This window comes from Erinaceus europaeus, chromosome 11 (assembly GCF_950295315.1).
Source record: "Erinaceus europaeus chromosome 11, mEriEur2.1, whole genome shotgun sequence".
Lineage (NCBI taxonomy): Eukaryota > Metazoa > Chordata > Mammalia > Eulipotyphla > Erinaceidae > Erinaceus > Erinaceus europaeus.
In genome coordinates this window covers 59,497,318-59,516,706 of record NC_080172.1, presented here as the reverse complement: position 1 = coordinate 59,516,706, position 19,389 = coordinate 59,497,318, and positions in this window count along the sequence as shown.

Below are 19,389 nucleotides of genomic sequence, written 5' to 3'. Positions count from 1 at the left end.
TACTTGCTTTTGTGTGGGCATATATCTTCAGTTATCTTGTGCATATACCAAGGAGTGGAGGTGATAGGTCGTTCCTCAATCATCTTCCTTTCTCCTAGTAATGAACTTGAGTACGTTCTTGATTGTTGAGTGAATGGGAGGGGGGACATCCATTTTCTGAGAAGCCTTTTGAAAAGTTACTACAAAACATCCCAGCAATAATAACTACTATTTCATAGTCAAATCTTGTGACAGTTGTCTTTTTGACTTATTTAGGTTGAGAAAGTTCTGGGGTCTGTCAGTTTGCCTAATTCAACCCTTTTTGGGAAGTTGAAGAGTCTGGGATGGAAGAGCAAGATGAAAGTAGGCTTCTCCAAGTCACCCAGGAAACCAGGGCTTGCACTGACTCAGCAGGAGTTGGGGAGGGGAGGATTGTTGGCACTGTAATCCTTGTAATCTTGCTGACTCACTCTAAGAGGAGGCAAGAAGCTGAGCTGGGCTCAGAAACAAAATGGGAGCAGGAGATCCAGGGGCTTTGGAAACCATCCACCAATCATGAGAACCATGGCCAGGCTGTGAATGTGTGCCTGGGAACATGGGGTGCTGGCCTGGGGCACAGGCATCCCCAAGTGCCCTCAGCATCCCAGTGAACATGCCCATGGGTGAGAAGAAAACATTCAGGGATTGGGAGTTCTCACTCTAATGTCAAATAGGCCTCAGCTGCTGCACACACTGCATATACCACACATGCTTCTGCTCTGGGCCACTAAGTTCTACAGTGTAAGGACAATACAAACTGGGGGTTTGAGCCCCCAGGCCACTACGTGATAGTACCATGCAAAGGGGAAGATTCATAGGGAGGTCAGGCGGTAGCGCAGTGGGTTAAGTGTAAGTAGTGCAAAGCGCTAGGACCAGCGTAAAGATCCTGGTTTGAGCCCCTGGCTCCCCACCTTCATGAGAGTTTGTTCACAGGAGGTGAAGCAGGTCTGCAGGTGTCTATCTTTCTCTCCCCCTCTCTGTCTTCCCCTCCTCTCTCCATTTTTCTCTGCCCTATCCAACAACAACAACATCAGTAACAACAACAATAATAACTACAACAACAATAAAAACAACAAGGGCAACAAAAGGGAAAATAAATAAATAAATAAAAATTGGGGAGAGGATTCATGTGCTGTGGAGTGATGTGACCCTCAATCTGGGGCGGGGGAAGTGGTGGAATCATGTAGACATGAAACCCTAGCACAACCCTGGAAGCAAACACAAAGCTTAAAAATAAAACAAGTAACTATATAAATTATATTTACTGCTATAGCCCCAGTTGGTTAGGGGCAGTGTTCAAATAAGCCTATCCAGTTAGGCGTATGCAGGGCCCCTGTGTACACAGTTGTGCTGGGCATTCTCAAAGATGGTCTTGCAATGCAGTCTCTGGCCAAGGGACTACCGCTTTAAGAGGTTCACTGGTCTGAGCAGAGTTACAATGGGGCACAGCTCTGGAGGGGAGGGTTATCATTGCAGGGACAGGGTTGGGGCACAGAACTTTGGTGGTGGGAATGGTGTAGAATAATACCCGATGATCTTATAATTTTGTAAATCGCTATTAAAAAAAAAAAGCAATCAGCACACAGTTTGGTTTTATACCCAGAAGTTACAAGTGACATGTCTAATATCCACACTCAAGGGCCTGACCTTTGCTTAGCACCTCTGTGCATTATTCAACATGGAGGCAATATTTCATGTCTAAAGATTACTTAAGCATATTTACGTTGAAAGTTGTGCATGTACAGTGTAGAAAAATAAGACAATTATACAGAATGAACGAAAAGAAAAACCATAATTCTTACCCAAATGTGATCACTGAAAAATGCTATATATGGTCTGTTATTTTCTGTTTGCTTATTATTTGCTTCTAAATTATAATTATGATATATATATTGTTTTACAACCCTGGCTAATATATTATAAATGTCATTAATGTTTTTAATATTTCAATGGTTGTTTAATATTCTGTCATAAAGACAATGTATTTAATTTAATCAATGTCCAATTGTCCCTAATATTGACTACTTTTCAATTTGCAGTTTTATAACTAATGCCAAAAGAAGTAATTTTGTACAGAAATATTTTACATACTTCTGAATGTTAGAATACATCCCTAGAAATGAAATTGCAGGATAAAAATGATGACCATTAAATTTTTTCATAGCTCCTCAGATGAGCTGTAGCAATTTACATTCCTACTGGATTTGCTGACAGCAGTATTAATAAGCTTGATTTCTGGTCAGAAACTTCTGATTACAGAGAGAAGACATGAACTAACATGACTTAAGGTCTAGGGAAAGAGCATAGTGGTGATTCAAAAGACTTTCATGTCTGAGACTATGCAGTCCCAGATTCAGTTCCCAGCACCACCATAAGCCAGAGCTGACCAAGATTCTGGTGAAAGACAGAAAAGTAGAAAGAGAGAGAGAGAGAGAGAGAGAAGAAAGAGTGATACAACAGGCACATTGTTGAGCCAAATAGAAAGAAATGTGTTCACCAGGAAGATATCTTTATTTATCAAGAAAATGTTAAAACTACAAATGAATTCTACAAAACCTTCAAAGAAGAACCAATACCTCTACTTTTAAAAGTCTTCCAGAAGATTGAAGACACTGGAATACTCCCTGCCAGCTTCTATGAAGCCAGCATCACTCTGATACCAAAAGCAAACAGGGACACAACCAAAAAAGAAAACTACAGACCAATATCTCTGATGAACATAGATGCAAAATATTGAACAAAATTCTAGCCAACCAGATACAGCAGTATATCAAAAAGATTGTTCATCATGACCAAGTGGGGTTTATCCCAGGCATGCAAGGTTGGTTTAATATACGTAAATCAATCAATGTGATCCACCACATCAACAAAAGCAAGACCAAAAACCACATGGTCATATCAAGAGATGCAGAGAAAGCCTTTGACAAAATCCAACATCCCTTTATGACCAAAACACTACAAAAAATGGGAATAGATGGAAATTGACTGAGTTTGGAGTATGGCACCAAAGTAAGAAAGCAGAAGTACACTAGAGTTTGCAGTGAGTACCTCCCTAATACTTCCTCTCCACTTTTCCAAGCTTTGGGTCCATGATTGCTCAACAATTTGTTTGGCTTTGTATGTTAACTGTCTTTTCAGTCACCAGGCCGGCCAGACTTCCCTGGATTGAAGACCCCACCAATATGTCCTGGAGCTCAGCTTCCCCAGAGACCCACCCTACTAGGGAAAGAGAGAGGCAGACTGGGAGTATGGACCGACCAGTCAACGCCCATGTTCAGCGGGGAAGCAATTACAGAAGCCAGACCTTCTACCTTCTGCAACCCACAATGACCCTGGGTCCATGCTCCCAGAGGGATAGACAATGGGAAAGCTATCGGGGGAGAGGGTGGGATATGGAGATTGGGCGGTGGGAATTTTTGGGAGTTGTACCCCTCCTACCCTATGGTTTTGTTAATTAATCCTTTCTTAAATAAAAAAATTTAAAAAAAATTAAAAAAAAAAAAAAAGAAAAACTTACTTTAGACTCAGCACAATAGCAAGTACCCTTACAGAGTAGCTCAGCACAGTAAAGCTGGAGCCAGTTGGTGTCAAGAGTCTTAAGAACCTGTTCACACATAACTTCCACAGAAATACAGTCAGTTGCTATCTTTAGTCTTGGTTTTCCATGTCTGTAATTAGAAAGAATGGAAGAATGGACTAGATGAGGCGCCTATGAGTATACAACAAGATCAAGCTGGTTGCCATATTTCATAAATAGTCACGCACCGAGCTAGTTACTAAGCTTGAGCTCTGTTTCACTGAGAGGACGGGGCTGTATTTCTTCCCTGGAGAAGTCTCAGGTTAGGCCACAAGCTGTCCTTCCCTCCCTCCCCACAGAAGGTGAGAACATAGGTTCCTCATTAACACATTCTGTACTGCAGCTGCCTCAGAACCCATGACTATGACCCACCAGAGAAAAAAGTAAAGCTCTTTTCTCATGCAAATCCTGCATACTCCCCCCTCCCCCTCCCTCATTTTGCTCTTCACAGGGCCAATTCCAGGCTTCTCTGGCTCTCTGTGTCACGGGAGTTTAACTGTTCCACATTTGCCGGAACTTAATTGGTTTCGTTGCTAAAGGATCTGCTGTTGCCATTTTCCTTGGCTTTTAAGGCCTCAAAGGAGAAGCTGGAAATAATAATGCCCCAAGGTGAAATGAGGTGACATGCTGGAAATAGCTCAAGAGAGTATAAAATGCTAAGCAAAGGGCAGGTCTAATTCTCATTGGTTTGTGATAAAAAAGACAGGTTTTTCAGAGTAACTGGTAGCACATTTTAGTGCCATGTAAATCAGGTATTGAGTCCCAGCTTTGTCCCCAGCTAATTCATGACCTTGGGTATGTTATTTAATCCATCAAAGCCTCATTACTCCTCTGCACTGCATCTTTGCCCCCCCCCCCAAACTTGTGCTATGTTAATGTGTCATTTTCAGCCTCTTTCCACTAGACTGGGAGCTCTATGAGTACAGGCCATAGCTGGCCCTGATCTCTGGTGCATCCTCAAGATAAAGAATGACTTTGCAGGGTGGATGATTCTGATGCTTTCTTAGCACACAGTCTCTAGGGATTCTGCTCTGTCCCCTCAGTCACTTCAAGGGCACCTCATTGCATGAAGTGTTTGACAAGACAGGGAGTCGCTAGCAAGAGGAAGAGAAAGGTGGGGAAGAGGGGCATAGTTGGAAAAATAACTGACTTGCATGTAAACAACAGCAAATTCTTTTGGGAAAGAGACCACTCCAATTACTACCACCACCAACAACAACACCACCATTACTACTACTACTATTAAACATTTTTATTATCTTTACTTATTTATTCGATAGAGATAGCCAGAAATCAAGAGGGTAGGGGGAGATAGACAGGGAGAGACAGAGAGACACCTGCAGCCCTACTTCACCACTTATGAAGCTTTCCTCCTGCAGGTGGGAATGTTGTTATTATTATTATTATAAAAATGTGACTGATCTTAGCATGTTTTCAGTCCCTATAAATAATCACTCCAAGAAAGAATTGTTGACTTGGATTATAAAGTACTGCTAATTTTCTAAATACTCAATAGAACCCATCTGCATGTTGGCTGTTGGTCTCCTTGGACCATACCTAAAGTAGACTTCTTAGCTTACTCACACAAAGACTCCCTAATTTCATCTGCTCTATTTCTACCTTTGAGTTCCTGTTTATTAAACAATTTGTCCTGCTTTATATATTTTTATCTTTATTTATTACTGGATAGAGACAGAGAGAAACTGAGAGGAAGGGGGAAAATAGAGAGGGAGAGAGACAGAGAGACTCCTGCAGCCTTGTTTCACCACTTATAAAGTATTCTCCCTGCAGGTGGGGACCAGGAGTTTGAACCTGGGTCCTGTGCACTATAATGTGTGCTCTTAACCAGGTATGCCACCATCTGGCCCCTCTCTTGCTTTATATCTTACTGCCTTTCAGCCACCAGGTTGCATATGCTACCACCATCCTGGCTTCCCTGGGCAGACAACCTCACCAATGTGTCCCAGAAGCTCACCCCTCCAGAGCCCTACCCTACTAGGGAAAGATAGAAACAGGCTGTGAGTATGAATTGACCTGCCAAGGTCCATGTCCAGTGGAGAAGCAGTTGCAGAAGCCAGAACTCCCACCTCTGCACTGCATAAAGAATTTTAGTCCATACTCCTAGAGGGATAATGAATAGGGAAGCTTCCAATGGAGGGGATGGGACAAAGAACTCTAGTGGTGGGAACTGTATAGAATTGTACCCCTGTTATCTTACACTTTTGCTAATCATTATTAAATCACTGATAAAAAAACTAAAAGAAAAAAGTCAGCCCTATAACAAAAGAAAAAAGGAAAAAAGAAAGAAAAAGGGGGGAAAGTTTTAAAGACTTGACTAATTCAAAGTCAAAGCTCATACTGTGTTCTCTGTAGGACAAGGTATTTTATCCTCCAGAACAGGATCTCCTTTATCCCTCCCTCCCTCCATCTTCACCTCATGCCCTTCTCCCCATCTGTAGCTCTGACAAAAGCAGTCAACTGAGGTCAGATGCAGATAGTACTAAGTCAGTGCCAGGATCTCCTTTCCTGTTGAGTTTTCCATAGAAACCAGTAGCTCCTCATGAAGTGGGGTGGGCTCAGATCTGATTCCTCTCTGCACCCACATACTTTAAAGTCCATTAAATGAAGGGTGGAGGAGAAGCAGATTTGAATGAATGAAAGAATGAACATGTACTGAGGGTTTCTGTGTGCCAAGTACAATGGGAGATACTCTTGCCTATTTTTTCCATTCCCTTCACAGTCATGCTAATGTGATTGGAAGGAAGATTGTCAATTATGGGGAGGAAGCAGAAACAATGTGACAAGGGCCCAACCCAGCACTCAGATTGTGGAGAGGGACTAATGAAAATCCAACTTGTGGCTTTTTGTATAATCAATTCATATATATATATATATATATATATATATATATATATATATATATAGAGAGAGAGAGAGAGAGAGAGAGAGAGAGAGAAGTAGAAATGATTATCCTAATTCCTAATCTAGAAAGGGTCTGTTGGCACTGACCTGCCTGGGCCAGAGCTAACCAGCACCTAGAGTGAAAACTCAGATTGTGGGTCAGGGTCATTGTTGTGAAAGAACTTGAGTGGGAGTGGGTGGGGAGTGAGAGTGGGGGGCAGGTGTTGGTGTACTGGTTGAGTGCACATGCTATAGTGCACAAAGACCTGGGTTCAAGTCCCTTGTCTCCACTTGCAGGGGGGGGGGGGGAAGCTTCACTAGTGGTGTCTGCAGGTGTTTCTGTCTCTCTGTCTCTCTCTAACTCTCTATACTCCTCCCTCTCAATTTCTCTCTATTCTATCAAATTCAATAAATAAAGTTAAAAAATCTTTGAGAGAGAGAGAGAGAGAGAGAGAGAGAGACTATGTTTAATGAAAGGACCAGGGTTCAAAAGATCTTGAAGGTATAATTGAAAAGTTGGATCTAAAACACTGTGTCCTACCCCATTCAATTAAGAACATTGTGTCCATTTATTTAAAGTCCTGTCAGATTCAGGGACCTAACTCTATTAAGTAAAGGTGGGGGTAGGGGTGGGGGTAGAATAACTTGCTCAGTAATAATTCATGCAGTTAAATTGACTACATCCAGGCATTTCCCTTATTGTCCTTATATTACTGGGAACAGGAGGGGAAAGGCAGGAAATGGTTCTCTTCTATGTTAAGGGAATGAACCTGGTGCTAGGTAGTTCCAGACCAACAGATCCGACTACACTATACTTCCCACTCAGTAGGTTCCTGGAGGAAAGTGCAGAAGTCATACGGAGGTGTCTTCAGGTAGAATAATAAATATAAAGACTTTAATTAGTACACAACAAGCACTTAATGAATATTAGTTATAATTCTGGTTTCCAAATATTCCATATTATAAAATTCTGTGATTGTTCATTTTGCTTATGTGAAATGTACTCTAAGCAAGTTTATTGTCTTGAGTTAAATTCCCCAAAGTGAGATTACTGGATCAGGGGACATAAACACCCTTGGACCTTGTTATACTTCAAGCATATTCTTAAATTATGCTCTTAAAGGATTGTTAACTATTATCTACTGTGACCTACCACAAGGAGACCAGATTTTCATTACCATCAGTTGTCCTGAGATTATTGTTTTTTTATTGAAGATTATTGGTTTTTTATGACACTTTGATTGCTTTTTAGAGTTGGTCCTTATACAAATATCCATCCAGAGAATGAGTAGGCTGGGTCTAGCTGGGAAGAGGGCAGAGCTAAGCAACCATCCTGAAATGAACCCAGCAGCACAGGAGGGCATCTGAGGTCAACAAGAGAAGAGATAAGGGAGCCAAGGGAGGCAGAAGGCAAGAATGCTCCTCCTAGGTACTCATAGCTAGCAGTCCAGGGGCTGCAGGATGCACACTGACCTCAAGTAGGCTGCAGATAAGCTCCGGGAAGGTGAGACAATGAGGCTGGGTCGGTGGCTCATTGGTGAGGGATTATGCCTTTCATGTTCATGTTCAGTACCCCTAACACACACACACACACACACACACACACACACACACACACACACACACACACACGACGATACTCTGGTCTCTTGCTCGATCATTTGCTCACTTGCTTATAAAAATAAATAAATAGGGGCTGATTGGTGGCTCAACTGATAAGGCACACACATTACCATGCCCCAGGACCTGGATTCAAGTCCTTGGTCCCTACCCACAGGGGGAAGCTTTGAAGAGGGTAGGACATTGCTGCACGTGTCTCTTCTCTCTGTATCCCTCTTCCTTTCTTTCTCTCACCCTCTGCCAAACAAATGGACTTCAAGAAAAGTGGAGCCATTCAGGCACTGCAACAATAACCCTGGAAGAAAAATAAATAAATTAAATAATCTTATTTTTATGTTATTATTATTTTTAATATTTTACCAGAGCACTGCTCAGCTCTGGCTTATGATGGTGCAGGGAACTGAACTTGGTACTCTGAAGTCTCAAGCATGAAAGTCTGTTTGCACAACCATTATTGCTATCTACCCCCTCCATAAACAAATAATCTTTAAAAAATAAAAACAAAAAAATCCCTGAAGTCTGGGCTCTGAGAAGTTTGTTGATAAAAGGCAGAAATATATGCCTACTAGCTATCTACAAAATGGAGGAACACCCCCCCCCCCCAACTCTTCATCTTCACTATTCAAGCCTTTAAGTCCATGATTGGTCAACAATTTGTTTAGCTTTGTATGCTAACTATCTTTTCAGCCACCAGGTTCCAGATGCTAGCATGATGCTAATCAGACTTCCCTGGACAGACAACCCCACCAATGTGTCCTGGAGCTCTGATTCCCCAAAGCCCCACCCAACTAGGGAAAAGGAGAGACAGGCTGGGAGTATAGATCGACCTGTCAATGCCCATGTTCAGTGAGGAAGCAATTACAGAAGGCAGACCTTCCACCTTCTGCATCCCACAATGACCTTGGGTCCATACTCCCAGAGGGTTAAAGAATAAGAAAGCTATCAGGGAGGGGATGGGATATGGAGTTCTGGTGGTGGGAATTGTGTGGAGTTGTACCCCTCTTATCCTATGGTTTTGTCAATGTTTCCTTTTTATTTAAAAAAAAAAAAGGCAGAAAGGACAGATGGTATGTGGACAAGACAACTCCACAGAACCTGACAATCAGAAGGGGATTGGGTAAGAGAAAGAGGTTTCCTAAGACCTGCCTTCCCTTAGTGTAAGTAGAAGAAGGAAACTTCACAGGCCTCGAGTCCCCCATATCCTTCTGAGGAAGAGCTCTCTCAGGGTGGAGAGATGAAGGATTTCTGTTCCTTTTGCTATTACATCTCACAGTCATGTTGGTTTTGCTACACAGATGTGAACCACTGTCCCTGATCCTTCCAGTTGTGTGGCATACCCATTCCATTGTGGGTGGGCAACATTGACAGCCAGGAAGTAGATACCACTACAGTCTGTGGATTAAGCCATCTTTTCTCAGAGCATGACTCTTTCTGCTAAGGAGGTCACTGTGTCAGAGTAAGCTTGTGTGTGAGTTCCAGCTACAACTCAGCTGTACTCATTCTGGAAGTCATCAGAGGGAGAACTGGAGCACATTGAGGTCAGTGACCTCATCTGGGGGAAATGCAGCATTAGAAGGAGAACAAGGAGTCCAAGGGCTTGGCCAACTCTAAGAATGTGGGCTTTATTCAGGAGAGAAAGGGCTGCACAGTGAGGTGAGAAGAAGGAGTGTGGTGTGAGAAGAAGGGGCATGGTAAGGGAGTGAAGTGAGGCTAAAGGATGAGGTAAGGAGAAGGGGTGAGGTAAGAAGGAGTAAAGTGAGAAGGGGTGAAGTGAGGAGAAAGGGTGAGATGAGAAAAAGGGATATGGTGAGTAGAAAGAGTGAAATGAGAAAGGATGAGGTAAGGAGAAGGGATGAGATGAGAAGGAGTGAAGTGAGGGAGTTGGTGGTAGTACAGCAGGTTAAGCACAAGTTGCTTGAAGCACAAGGACCCACATAAGGATCCCAGTTCGATGCCCCGGCTCCCCACCTGCAGAGGGGTTGCTTCACAAGCAGTGAAGCAGGTCTGCTGGTGTCTATCTTTCTCTCCCCCTCTCTGTCTTATCCTCCTCTCTCTATTTCTCTCTGTCCTATCTAACAATGATGGCGTCAATAATAGCAACAATAATTACAATAACAATAAAAACAACAAGGGCAACAAAAGGGGAAATAAATAAATATAAAAATTATAAAATAAAAAGGAAAAAAATGAAGGAGTGAGGTGAGAAGGAGGTATGGGTGGTATGGCTGGAACCAGGAGCAGGGATAGATTCAGGAGGGATACAAGACACCCAGTCCATACACATGAGGGAACTGGGTCCTTTAGAGAGCTGGCCATTACTATGAGACTTTAGCCACCACTCATATCATCTTTACTTATGACCCTCAGAAGACTCCTATACCACCAGGAGAAAAAGCAGGAGTTTTTATGGTGACCCATAAGGCTGTTACAAGATAACTGTGTCCCTTAGAAAAACTTCCTTTTTTAGCTCCAGGGTTATTGCTGGGGCTTGGTGCCTGCAACACAAATCCACTGTTCCTGGAGGCCATTTTTTTTCCTTTTTGTTATCCTGGTTGTTTTACCATTGTTGTGGTTACTATTATCATTGTTATTGACGTCATTGTTGTTGGATAGGACAGAGAGAAATGGGGAGAGGAGGGGAAGACAGAGAGGGGGGAGAGAAAGACGGACACCTGCAGACCTGCTTCACTGCCTGTGAAGCAACTCCCCTGAAGGTGGGGAGCCAGGGGCTGGAACCGGGATCCTTCTGCTGGTCCTTGCACTTTGCGCCATGTGCGCTTAACCCACTGTGCTACTGCCCGACCCCCAGAAAAACTTCTTAAAGTCCAGAATATGGATTTCATTTGAACAAAAGTTTGCTGAGGTGATCAAATCAAGATGAGGCCATCTGAGTAGGCCCTAATGGAAAAGGAGATTGGATACAGACCTAAGGACAGGGAGATGGCTGTCTAGAGACAGGAGCTATTCTGTCACAAACCAAGGGCTCTCAGAAGCCAGGAGTAAGGGCCTACATTGCTGCACTGCAACTCCTAAGCTTGCCCCTGGAGGTGACACAGTGGATAAATTATAGGACCTTCAAGCACAAGGTCCAGAGTTTGATCCTCAACATCTCTTGTGCCAGAGTGATGGTCTGGTTGGCAAGGCTACAAACAAAAATCAAAACAAGGGGGCTGGGCGGCAGTGGTGCAGGAGGTTAAGCACACATAGTACACAGTGCAATGACTCATGCAAGTATCCCAGTTCAAGCCCCACGGCTCCCCACCTGCAGGGGTCACTTCACAAGCAGTGAAGCAGGTCTGCAGGTATCTTTCTATTTCCTTCTCTGTCTTCCCCTCCTCTCTCAATTTCTCTCTGTCCTATCAAAAAAAATTTTTTTTATTTAAGAAAGGATAAATTAACAAAACCATAGGGTAGGAAGGGTACAACTCCACACAATTTCCACCAGCCAATCTTCATATCCCACCCCCTCCACTGATAGCTTTCCCACTCTCTATCCCTCTGGGAGCATGGACCCAGGGTCATTGTGCGTTGTAGAAGGTGGAAGGTCTGGCTTCTGTAATGGTTACCCCGCTGAATATGGGTGTTGACTGGTTGGTCCATACTCCCAATCTGCCTCTCTCTTTCCCTAGTAGGGTGGGTCTCTGGGGAAGCAGAGCTCCAGGTCACATTGGTGGTGTCTTCAGTCCAGGGAAGTCTGGCCAGCATCCTGATGACATCTGGAAACTGGTGACTGAAAAGAGAGTTAACATACAAAGCCAAACAAATTGTTGAGCAATCGTGGACCCAAAGCTTGGAATAGTAGAGAGGAAGTGTTAGGGGGATACTCACTGCAAACTCTAGTGTACTGCTTTCAGGTATATATTTTGCAGTAGTTTATGGATACATGTGAACATATGCTCTCTCTCACAGAAACTGGTGTATATCTAGGTTTTGGGACTTTGTTAGAAAGTGAACCACCTGAGATGAAATTAGAGCATACTATGAAAGGAAAGATCTCACCCGAGTAATGAAGCTGAAGGGTTGTCATTCCACACCTGAAGTCTCTGGACACAGTCTGAAGTGAAGCATGTTGAGGTGGCAATCGTTGCATTGGTTAGGTTGTGATCGGCAGATGCAATATTATTTGATATGGATTGGGAGAGGCATACGGGAAAGTGGGCCATATCCAAGGGTTCCAGGACTGGAGGAAGTAGAGGCTCTATAATGGAGATGTGAGGTTCCTGCTATCTTAGGGTTCAAAAAGACAATCGATAGTTAATGTTATCATCACATTATTTGGTAATTGGGTTAACTTTGAAAAGTCCTTTTGTTAGGGTTTGCTGTACAGTACCCAGTATCTTGTATATAGCTGTGCTATTGGTTGCTTCTGATCTACTTGGTCTAGGCGTTTGACAGAGTCCGCCTATCAAATACACAGCCTATATATTAAAAAGATTCAGTCTGTGTTTTAAAAAACTTCGAGACATACAATTAATTTTCCCCCTCTCATATTGATTAACTAGTGATTTATATGTCTACATTTTACTAGGAGTGTACATAAACACCATTCCCACCACCAAAAGACTGTGACCCATCCCTCCCACCCACTCACACCCCCCCCCCAACTGGCCCAGGAAGCTGCATGTCTACCCCTCACCACAGGGTTTTTACTTTGGTGCCCTACTTACAATTTGGTCAGGTCCTTCTTTTAGTTTCCCTTTCAGATCTTCTTCTTCAACTTCTGTTGTTGAGTGGGATCTTCCCGTACTCATCTTTATCTTTCTGACTTAGCTCACTTAACATAATTCCTTCTAGCTCTGTCCAAGATGGGTCAGAGAAGGTGGGTTCATTGTTCTTGATAGCTGCATAATATTCCATTGTGTATATATACCACAGCTTTCTCAGCCACTCATCTGTTGTTGGGCACCTGGGTTGCTTCCAGGTTTTAGCTATTATGAATTATGCTGCTATGAACATAGGAGTACACACCTCTTTTTGGTTGGGTGTTATGGAGTCCTTGGGGTATAACCCCAGGAGAGGAATTACTGGGTCATATGGAAGGTCCATGTCTAGCCTTCTGAGAGTTTTCCAGACTGCTCTCCACAGAGGCTGTACCAATTTACATTCCCACCAGCAATGTAAAAGGGTTCCTCTGTCCCCACATCCTCTCCAGCATTTGTTGCTGCTGTCCTTTTTGATGTATGCCATTCTTACAGGAGTGAGGTGGTATCTTAGTGTTGTCTTAATTTGCATTTCTCTGACAATCAGTGACTTAGAGCAGTTTTTCATATGTTTGTTAGCCTTTTGGATCTCCTCTGAGGTGACTGTTTTGTTCATATCCTCTGCCCATTTTTGGATGGAGTCATTTGCTTTTTTGCTAAGTTTGCTGAGCTCTTTATATATTTTGGTGATTAGTTTCTTGTCTGATGTATGGCATGTGAAGATCTTCTCCCATTCTGTGAGGGGTCTCTTTGTTTGTTTAATAGTTTCTTTGGCTGTGCAGAAGCTTTTCAATTTGATGTAGTCCCATTGGTTTGTTTCTGCTTTAGTCTTCCTTGCAATTGGGTTTGATTCATCAAAGATGTCCTTGAGGTGTAGGTGGGAAACTGTTTTACCAATGTTTTCCTCTGAGTATTTGATTGTTTCTGGTCTGACATCTAGGTCTTTGATCCATTTGGAGTTGATTTTTGTTTCTGGTGAGATAAAGTGGTTCAATTTCATTCTTCTGCATGTTACAACCCAGTTTTTCCAGCATCATTTATTGAAGAAAGCCTCCTTCTTCCATTTAATACTTTGAGCCCCCTTATCAAAGATTAGATGTCCATAGGTGTGGGGATTTATTTCTGGGCTTTCAATTCTGTTCCACTGGTCTGTGTGCCTATTTTTGTTCCAGTACCATGCTGTTTTGATTATGATGGCTTTATAATAAAGTTTGAGGTCTGGGAGTGTGATGCCTCCATTTCTGTTTCTTTTTCTCAAGATGGTTTTGGCAATTCTAGGTGTTTTCAGGTTCCAGATAAATGATTGTAGTGTTTGTTTTATTCTCTTAAAGAAGCTTGGTGGAACTTTGATGGGTATTGCATTAAATTTGTATATGGCTCTGGGGAGAATATTCATTTTGATGATGTTTGTTCTTCCAGTCCATGAGCATGGGATATCTTTCCATTTCTTGGTATTAGTTTCTATTTCCTTGAGTAGTGACTCATAGTTTTCAGTATACAAGTCTTTCACTTCTTTGGTCAACTTTATTCCTAGGTATTTGATTGATTTTGCTGAAACAGTAAAGGGGAGTGATTTCTGATGTCTTCTTCAGATTTAGTGTTTGCATAAAGAAATGCCACTGATTTTTGTACATAGATTTTGTAGCCTGATACCTTGTTATATTGCCTAATAACTTCCAGTAGTTTTATGCTGGATTCTTTAGGTTTTTCTATGTATACTATCATATCATCTGCAAATAGTGAGAGCTTGTCTTCTTCCCTTCCAATCTGTATGTCTTTGATTTCTTTTTCTTGCCTTATTGCTATGGCAAGAACTTCTAATACTATGTTGAAGAGTAACGGTGACAGTGGACAGCTGTGTCTAGTCTCCGATCTGAGGGGGAATGCCTTCAGCTTCTGTCCATTGAGTATGATGTAGGCTGTAGGTTTGCTATATATAGCCTCCACCATCTTGAGGAATTTCCCATCTTCCCATTTTTTGTAGAGTTTTGAGCATGAATGGGTGTTGGATTTTGTCAAAGGCTTTCTCTGCATCTATTGAGATAATCATGTGGTTTTTGGCTTTGCTTTTATTGATGTGGTGAATGACATTGATTGACTTACGGATGTTGAACCAGCCTTGCATTCCTAGGATGAATCCCACTTTGTCGTGATGAACAATCTTTTTGATGTGTTGCTGTATCCGGTTGGCCAAGATCTTGTTTAATATTTTGGCATCTATGTTCATCAGAGACATTGGTCTGTAGTTTTCCTTTTCTGTTCTGTCCCTATCAGATTTTGGTTTCAGGGTGATGTTGGCTTCATAGAAGGTGGAAGGGAGTATTCCTGTTTCTTCAATCTTATGGAAATGCTTAAGAAGTGTGGATACTAACTGTTTCCTGAAAGTTTTGTAAAATTAGTTTGTGAAGCCATCTGGTCCAGGACTTTTGTTGTTGGGGAGATTCTTAATAATGGTTTCAATTTCTTTGTGATTGGTGCACTTAGATTTTGTAGTTCTTCTTGGTTCAGTTTTGGAAGGGCATATGCTTCTAGGAATTGTTCCATTTCTTCCAGATTCTCTAGCTTGCTGGCGTATTGTTCTTTATAGAAGTTTTGCAGGATTCTCTGGATTTCTGTGGTGTCAGTTGTGATATCTCCTCCATCGTTTACAATTCTATTAATTTGAGTCTTCTCTCTTTTTTGTTTGGTGAGTCTGGCTAGGGGTCAATTTTGTTTAATCTTTCAAAGAACCAACATTTGGCTTCATTGATATTCTGCATGGTTCTTTTATTTTTGATGTTATTTATTTCTGCTCTAATTTTAGTGATCTCTGTCCTTCTGGTTGCTTTAAGGTTCCTTTGTTCCTCTTCCTCTAAGTCCTTGAGGTGTGCAGTAAGGTCATTCATTTCAGCTTCTTCTTGGTGTTTAATATGTGATTGTATGGCTATAAGTTTCCCTCTCAGTACTGCTTTAGCTGTGTCCCAAATATTTTGATAGGTTGTGTTTTCATTTTCATTTGTTTCCAGGAACATTTGAATTTCCTGCTTGAGTGAATCTCTGACCCATTGGTTCTTAAGGAGTATGTTGTTTAGTTTCCAAATTCTGTGACTTTTAATAATTTTCTGTTTGTTGTTAAATGTTATTTTTACTCCACTGTGGTCTGAGAAGATACTTGGGATGATTTCAATGCTCTTGAATTTATTGATGCTGTCTTTGTGGCCTAACATGTGGCCTATCCTTGAGTGTTATGTGGATTTGAAAAGAATGTGTATTCCAGTTTTTTGGGGTGAAGGACTCTGAAAATGTCCAAGAGGTCTAGTCTGTCAATCTCTTCATTCAATTCTCATGTATCTTTGTTGGTACTCTTCTTTGTTGATCTGTCTAAGTGTGAGAGTGGGGTATTGAAGTCTCCCACTATTATTGTATTACTATTGATGTATTTTTGAAATTCTTTCACTACATGCTTGATGTATTTAGATGGTCCCTCATTGGGTGCATAGATGTTAATAATTGTTAAGTCTTCTTGGCTGGTTGATCCTCTAATCATTATGTAATGTCCTTGCCTATCTTTTATTACTTTATTTAATTTAAAATCTATTGTGTCTGAGATGAGAATGGCTGTTCCTGCCCTTTTTTGTGGTCTGTTAGCCTGTATGACAGTTTTCCATCCTAAGTCTGTGTTTATCTTGTTGTGACAGATGGGATTCTTGCAAGGAGCATATGGTTGGGTTATTTTTTCTAATCCATCCCCCCACTCTGCCTTTTTATGGGTGAGTTTAAGCCACTGACATTACTGATATTATGGATTTAATGTATTGTAGTGCCATTGTTCAAAATAAATTTTTGTTTGCTCTGATATATTGCAAGTATTATAGTGATGTTCTTGTTTGTAAGAGGTCTTTTAGAACCTCTTTCAGGGCCGGTTTGGTGATGGTTGCCTCCTTTAACTGTTGTTTGTCTAAGGTTTTGATCCCTCCATCTAGTTTGAATGAAAGTCTAGCAGGATATATTATCCTTGGTTGAAACCCTTTTTCATTCAGGGCTCGAAAGATATCTTGCCATTCTCTTCTGGCTTTTAGAGTTTGAGTGGAGAAGTCTGCAGATAATCTTATGGGTTTTCACTTGTATGTGACTTTTTGTTTCTCTCTTGCAGCCTTTAGGATCCTTTCTTTATCCTTACTCCTTCTCATTGTGATTATGATGTGTCTTGGTATCTTCAGGTCTGGGTTGATTCTGTTTGGAACTCTCTGGACCTCTTGAATCTTGATGTCCTTTCTGTTATTCAGGTCTGGGAAGTTTTCTTCTATTATTTCCTCTAGAATGTTTGCTTCCCCTTCCTCTCTTTCTTCCTCTGGCAGGCCAATTATACGAATGTTACTTCTTTTGAGATCATCCCATATGTCTCTGTTGTTGTTTTCAGTGTCTCTCAATCTCTTTTTAAGCTCTTTCACCTCTTTCTTCATTTTCTCTAACTCATCCTCTGTCTGCCTAATTCTGTTTTCTGCTTCTGTTAGTCTGCTTTCCCTTGCCTCAGCTTCTTTCTTCATTACAGCTATTTCAGCTTTCAGTTCTCTAATTGCCTCAAGATAATCAATATTTTCCTTGGGGGTCTCAACTGTTGTTTCCCTAATACTGCCATTCCTTTCCTCCAATGCTGTTTTCATTTCTGTGATTAATAAGTTTATTATTGCTTGCATACTTTTCTTATCTATGGTTACTTCTGGCTGATTTGTAGTTTCTTCTGGGCTCTTGTCTTCATTCATTGGAGTAGTAGTTTTATTTGTTTTTGATCTACCCATTTTTTTTGATTTATGTGTTTCTTTTGTTATGCTCTGTTGTTCCTCATTTATTGTGTCTTGAGTACAAGCAACACTGTACTAAATATCTTTATGATAATTGCACTTACCAACCTCAGGAATTACAATAGCAACTGAAGCAAGTATTGAAGCAGTTTAATCATTACCAGTTAGCCATACAATGTCTCCAGTCTGTGAAAAAATAGTAACCAAATCCCAGTGAAGAAGAAAGAGAAAAGAAAGAAGGGATAGCAAGAATAGACAGTTATGCAAATCTACTATCCACTGTATATTCCAGGGGTAACAAGAGAGGAAAGGGAAGTAGAGCAGAGATACACACATAGAGAGTCCACTCTGAGTCAGATTTATTCCCCAAAATAATTTCTAAATTCAGAAAGACAATGAAGAAGGAAGGAAGAAGTGTATGACAACATAAAAAAAAAGAAACAAGAGAGAGAAAAGAGAAAAGATAAGAACAAGAGCTGTAATTAAAGAGCAGTGAAAGGAAAGGTTTTTTTATTACTTTATTTTTAATTTAATCGTATTTTTTTTAATTAGCTAGGAGGAGGAGGAAGGGGGGAGTCTGTAGAGGAGGTAGGAGTAACGAGACAAGTTCCTCCCACAGTAGATAAGATGCCCACTACCCTAGCAATGAAAGATACCCTAAGAGTTAATTCTGATCAACCTAAGGGGGGGGGGAAGATATATGCCTTTATATTATTAATAATAAAATAGAGCAAGGTACAAAAAAAAACCCTGTCCCAGATTACCTCACCTCGTGAGCAGTGGCAGCTGATAACTGTTAAGAAAGAAAAACAAACAAACAACAACAAAAAAAAGCCCTCAGGACTAGACAAGGATAGCTGAAATAGACAGTTATGCAAATCTACTATCTACTGTATATTCTAGGGGTAGCTAAAGGAGGAAGGGAAGTTGAGCAGAGATACTCGCAGTGAGAGTCCACTCTGAGTCAGATTTCTTCCCCAAAATAATTCCCAAATGTGTATCAGTGAAAGCACACTGTTTGGTGGTGTGGGGGATGGGGCCTGTGGCTTTGGAAGCTGTAGGATTAAGGAAGAAAGGATGACAAGAATGAGAAAAAGAAAAAAAAAGAAAGAGAGAAAAAATAAAAAGATAAGAAAAAGAACAGTAATAAAAGAGCGGTGGAAGGAAAGAGTTCTTTATTTAAAATATTTAAAAAATTATTTAATTAGCTGTGCGGCGGGGGGGGGCGGGTTGGCTACTTAGAAAGAAAAAAGGCCAGAGGTTTCAGAAGGGACTAGACTTAGAATGAAATATACTCCCTAGTGGGACTGGAATCCTGGTAAGAAAGAAGCTCAGCAGGGGAGCCTGCTAGGAGCTGGTCCCCAGGGACTGGTTATGGGGGGGAAGGGGGAGGAGGTACACTTTGAAGATAATAATTTAAAAGAAAAACATTTTTTCTCTTTTTTTCTACTTTATTTTTTAACCCAAATTAAGTTATAGTCACCTCCTTGGTATCACCGCTAGGACCCCTTATTGAGTGGCCTACTAAAGGCAGATAATCCTACTGTTTTCAGAGGATGTGGTCAGAGCTCAAGCCACTAGCAGCTTCTCAGTCCACCATCTTCCAGGAACCCCCCAATTTTTTTTTAAATGGCCACAGGAGCAGTGGATTTGTCGTGCAGGCATAGAGGCCCAGAGATAACCCTGGAGGGAAAAATATAATAAAATAAAATAATAAAAACCCAAAACAAAAGATACTTCTTTCTTTCCTCACAGCATCTGCTTCCATTTCCTCAGCTCTCTCTTCCTCCAG